This window comes from Channa argus, chromosome 22 (assembly GCF_033026475.1).
Source record: "Channa argus isolate prfri chromosome 22, Channa argus male v1.0, whole genome shotgun sequence".
In the NCBI taxonomy this organism is placed as follows: domain Eukaryota; kingdom Metazoa; phylum Chordata; class Actinopteri; order Anabantiformes; family Channidae; genus Channa; species Channa argus.
In genome coordinates, this window is record NC_090218.1 from 10,963,332 (window position 1) to 10,969,331 (window position 6,000).

A 6,000-nucleotide genomic window follows, 5' to 3' on the forward strand; every position below is an offset into this window, starting at 1 on the left:
CTTTCCCACGACTCTCTTTACCCCCCCCCCCACCCCGTGCCCATCTCCTCCTGTCATCTCTGCATCTCACATCACCTCCTCTAACCCTCTTCCCATTCATCTCTACCACACTCTCTTCTCTGCCTTTTTCAACACAACCAGGGGGAAACTGTTCTTTTTTTAAAGGTGATAGTCTTTTATAAAAATGAAAGTAAGGTGCTTTTTAGAGCAATATTAAAATAAGTCTGTTGACTCAAACTTCTTTAAAAAAAAATGTGTTCATGTGAAAAACATTTGAGCTGATGAGACTTTAAGCGTTTGGTCGGTTGGTGATTAGCTTAGCCTTTAGCATTTGTCACAGGTCGATCACACAAACATTCGTCCAAATGCTGATTGTTAATTGTCAGATCATGCTCCCAGCTCACAGTGCATGTGTGAGGATGAGGTTTTAGTTTTACATAGTGGTGCTGAACATCCTGTCTCCTAAAAATTCAGTTTTGCTACAACTAAACTGCACACGCGATTACACTTTCCTGGAAAACATCATTTCAACCAGGTTCACAGGAAAACGTAATCACCTCTGAATGTACTGACAATACATTGTCCTGTAGCGTAAATGTGTCAGTTGATAGTGAACATAAGAATTATATTTTACCAGACAACGTATTTCTGTCCCGTTTCATTTTCTGTTGTAATACATGATCCTGCAGTACAATGTCCAGTTTGTTTGACTGCAGCGTTGTTAAAGCATTTTATGGTTGTGATAAGGCAGGTACAGGATTAGGGTCTGAGGAAGATCGAGGGCTGGTCGTTTTACACATCACATGTTTTTTCACTTTTAAACACATGTACGATCTTGCTCTAACCCTGAATTCAGCAGTTTTCTTGCCTAAGCCTATAACCATCCTGCGCATTGAACACGCCCCACCCTCTCCTGCCACTTCCTGCCACTTCCTACCACTTCCTGTTTCATTCAATCAAAAAAGACGTTGATTCAGAACGTGATAATTACGTTCCCTCCAAAACATAATGGCATTTGCAGTTTAGTTTTATAGCAGCATTCTCAGGAGACAGGGTTGGGCTGACGAAAAATGTGTGCACAACATTAAAAAATCACTCCCATAGTATTTTCTGTAGACCTACAGTCCATGCAGATCGAGTACCTCACACAATAGAATAATAATAATAAAAACAATCAATAAAACTAAAACCATAATGACCAGTACACTGGCAGGATTAGTAGGCAGTTTAGAGTTGGAGTACATCAGCAAATAGCAGCATTGTATCGAAGATTATTATATTTTCAGATTCCCTTCTGTCAACCCAAGAACCACTGGCGGACTGGGAGAGCAGTGGTTCTCAATCCTGATGCTGTCCTTGTTTTCAACTACTCACTGCTGAATAGCTGCATCAAGTGTTTTCAGTCAAACAGAAGCTTGAAGATCAAATAAAAAATATATTTATAAAAATATAAAAAAACTAACAATTTAGGTTGCAGCTGTTGCTACGGCGTCTATAATTTATTTTCAGGACTCATTTGTCAGTGTGATAATATTTCTGTGGGTGGAGTTGATAAGAGACTGGACTGACCTGGATGTGAGCTCCATCTGATTGCTGAGAAATAATATTAATAATAATTAGTCACATAGGTGGACAATGTCAGACTATGTACCAAGATTATTTTACTTTTTCTAAAAACTAACCAAAATTAGAGGGAATTATGGGTTAATCACAAGTCCAAGTCCAGTGCAAACACATCTAGATTAGGAGGAAAACACAAGGACTCTGCCGTCCAGTGATGTTTTTCACATTGGGTTCAACTGCACATGAGTCTGCTCATGTTTGTTTCACTGAGAAAACGCTGAGCAGACTGACTCAGATGCATGTTACATGCACTGCATGGTAGCTACGGTAACTGGGGGGGGGGAGATTTGGACCGGGAACACGACAGGAGACATGTTTTTTTAAACCTGACGTCAGGTGATTCTTGTCGGTGATACGGCCTAGATACTTCTTGCCTTACCAACTGTTGTTCCCCGTCATCAACGGCACTTTCGTGTTGTTTTCTGACTTACTGTGAAGCAGACCAGTTTCGGGGGTTATAACATGAGCATTTTTCAGCTTTGACATCACCGACATTGCACAGTTTGAGGTTAGAAACCTCATGAAGTCAGAAAGTGGCCGGGCAGCTGAAGACGAGAAATAAAAGTGAAAAGCCTCGTGAAGAGTGTGTGTTGAAAAGAGAAAAACACACCAACTCCTCTCTGTCTCGTTCTCCACCCTTCTGATTCTCTAACGTCACTCCGGCAGTGAAGATAAGACCGAGCTGGGCTGTCAGTGGACGCCACGTCTATGTCAGGCGAAGAACAACAGTCAGATTATTATGAGTCAGTCTGGATGGGACCATGAGATAACTCCAACCACTGCGGCTGGAAAGGCCTTAAAAAGACATCTTCTCTGTCCATTTTCTGCACATTTATGTGTCCTACACTGCACTAGCAGTTTGTGTTTGCAAACGAAATGTTGCCTCCATTACTCTACAGGTGGAAGCTTGTGGTCATTTTCTGACCTAAACTTGACCTGACATTTTTCTGGGGAGGCTGTAGCTCCGCTTTTAGAGAAGCACAGGGTCAGTGGTTTGTCCACAAGTCGAACCTACCTAAGTTATCCCTGCTGTCTGCTACTCACTTGTAAAGCTGTAGACACACCTAAGGACTGTCAAAGACTGGGCAGTTCACACATAAAGACTGCTTCCGCCAGCTATCACAGCTATCTAGTCCCTAACATTCTGGAAGTAGCACACAACTGACGACTAAATATGCTGTGGGCAACAACTTTAACAACTGGCTGGGAATGACAGGGCATTCTGGAGACAGGAAAAACCCCCAAAAGCAGCAGTTGTAAATATTAAACATGTTTAAAATAATCGTTGTGAGAACGACTGGCAGAAACTGGGACTAAAGACTAAAGACAAGAATATTCACAGAGCGCACTTAATGAACTGGCACTGACCAGGACCATGTAGGCCTGACCAGTCGTCACGACTGAAACATAATCACAATCCACCACATAGTTGTTAAGTGTGTGCCGGCCTTAAGTTGCTTTGGATAAAAGTTGTCTGCTAAATGACTAATTGTAATTTTCTAAATAAAATCTAAACTCTATCGGCGACATGTTTCTTCATTCCAAAACTCATGGTCATGTAATGTTTAAGCTGCATATGCAACATTTCACTCTTTAAACTGAAGACCTGAGTGCTAAAACATAACCATAAGAGTTTGTGCTGTCAGTGGAGGTTTTACGTACAGTCAAATTCAAGTGTTGGTCCCTCCCCCACTTTTAATCTTAGAGTTTTATGGTGTAAAAGCCTAATAAAATCATCCAGTTGTAGCAGTTCTTAATATTTGGATATTCATTAGGTTTTCTCAAATCTTGGATTCCTTTATTTTTCACCCGTTGTAACGTAGATTTACTGGTCTGCTTTGGATCATTGTCCATTGTCCATTACCCAATTTGGACCAAGCTTTAGCTGCTGGACAGATGGCGTCACAGTTGCTTCTAGAATCCTCTGGTAAAGAGAGGAGTTCATGGTCGACTCAATGAATGCAAGGTCTCAGGTCCTGAGGCAAATCCGCAGCCCTCAACCACCAGGCCTGAGAGTGGGTGTGAGGGGTTTCTCCTGAAATGCGGTGCATTAAGCACAGCTCTGGGCATTAAGGCCAAAAAAGTCCACTTTGGACTCTTCTGTGCAGAGAACATTGTTCCAGAAGTCTTTTGGTTTGTTCAGATGCACCTCAATCATGCTTTCCTGTTCTTTTTAGAGAGAAGCGTCATCTCTTGGAAACCTTTCTAGACAAACCATACGTGTTCAGTCATCTTTTAATTGCACTGTCATGGACTTGTCTTGCCAGGAATGTTTTCCACTTGTGAATAATCTCTCTCACTGTAGATGTTTTAAAACTCTCTCCAGATCGATGTGCAGCAACAATTGCCTCTCTAGGATCCTTGGTCATGTCTTTCCCCGTTGGCATTTTGTAACTAACTTCTGCAAGACTATAGGTTCAGTGTATTTTTCAGCCTGTCCTCATTCCAGAGGCATTAATAAGCGTCGCTTTGTCAAGATCTTCTGCGTTACATGCTGACTCTGAAGTTAGACATTTGGATCTGTGATTGATGCTTGGACCTTTCAGTTTAGTTGATTCATTTTACACAAACTATGTGCTACTTAGAACGAAACTTTTAATAGTTTACGAGTAAAATAATCCATGTACTTTCAAATATTTCCCATGTTTATGAACAAATGCACTGCTCCCATGGCACTGACCTTGTCAGACATTAGCTGCTCCTCCTCTCTCCTCTCAGGCTGCAGACAGAGACATTACTGTGATATATTACTGTGTTCATCATCAGAAAAAAAGGAGCAAAAAGTTTTGTGTGCCCATAACCACCCAATGCACCTTTGTTGCAGTAAGAACTTCACCCTGGCTGCTGGAGTAAATAAAATAAAATGGGCATGAAGAAGTGAAGGTTCTCAGACGACGTGCATTTAAAGGTGGAGGTTTGGGGCCTGTGGAGAAATGCTGCTTGTTTACTCTCAGTCCTGGCGCATAAACTGAAATAAGTCACCCAGCAGGGGTCTTTGGATCTCCGTCCAGCCGTTTTACAGTAAAGGATTATGGGTCATTAAAAAGAGGAACCGGATCAAAACAAAGTGCCGCGATGAAAAATGTGGAAGCCTCACAGACGCGATGCAGCAATCAAATCGAAGCACAGTGTACTTCCGCGAGCGGCCTTACTAAATACACACGCTCCCACAGTCAGCCAAACTCTAAATATGTATCCCATGGTTCTTTGCAAGCCTTGGCCGGTCGCTCGTCTTGTAAACGTCAGCAGTGCAGAGATAGCGTTAAATCCTCCAGAGGTTGAACCCCAAAGAAAGACATTTTTCTTCCCAGCTCCACCTTGTGCTGAAAAGTAAATGTTTAAGCGAGCTGCGATAAACAGCCTTAAATCATCGCCGTCGGCCGTGCGCGCTCACCTTATGGAGAAACAAAGGAATTCTGGGAAACAGAAGTTGTCCTTTGGCTGTGTCTTTAGGTGTCTCAGAAGCATGACAGAGGTGAAGGGAGCGTGCACATAATTTAAGCCACAAACGGACAAAGATGTGAAGACACACTCTGTAAAAACAGATTGTCTTTAAGGTTACCAGCATCCTGGTCCATGTTTCTGATGGTGCCAAGATAGGACGGCAGGTCAGACTGCGCACCCTAAATACTAGTGGCAGAGACAGAGCTGTGGAAAATTGGTGGCAATTTATTTTTAAAAACACGTCTCTGGGAAACGTTATCTTGTCTGATGCATAATGAAAACAAATTCCTGTCTTTACTCCCACTGTAAACACAGATTAGTGGTTTTATTTAACAATATATTTGCTTGACTTTGCCCCCTCTGTCTTCCTGAAACCAAACAAATCATTAATTTAATCACAGTTTTTCAGTCAGGACGGCACTGTGCGGCCACGAGGTTACAATTACAGCAGAGCCCAACAGACGTCTTCTTTGTTGACACCATTACATTAAACTATTGTGCATTTTACATTCACGTTTAAGCAAGTGTGTGTGTGTGTGTGTTCCGATAACTGTGCAGCTGTTGCAAATCTAAAGTATTAAAATGTTGCTTTAATGAGGAGCAGTGCTTTGAACAAAGACAGACAGAGCTACAACCTTTGCTGTTTATTGTCTTGGAAGAAAAACTTCAAAATCCTTTTTATTCCTCACAACGTCTGGATCAGAAAGGCTTTAATGGAGGCGAACCCGTCCAAACTAAACTGCAGTCACGATTAATTGTTTGTGCAGAACGTGATCGCTATATAAATTATGCTCGGATGCAACATTTTGGAATGAATGAAGCTACACGATGAGCAGGATGCAAGTTAAGGCAACAAAAGCTCTTTGGTTAAGGTCAGAGAAAGATGGTGGATGTAGGTCAAGGTTCAATAAGGAAAGGTCAAAGGTTAAACTT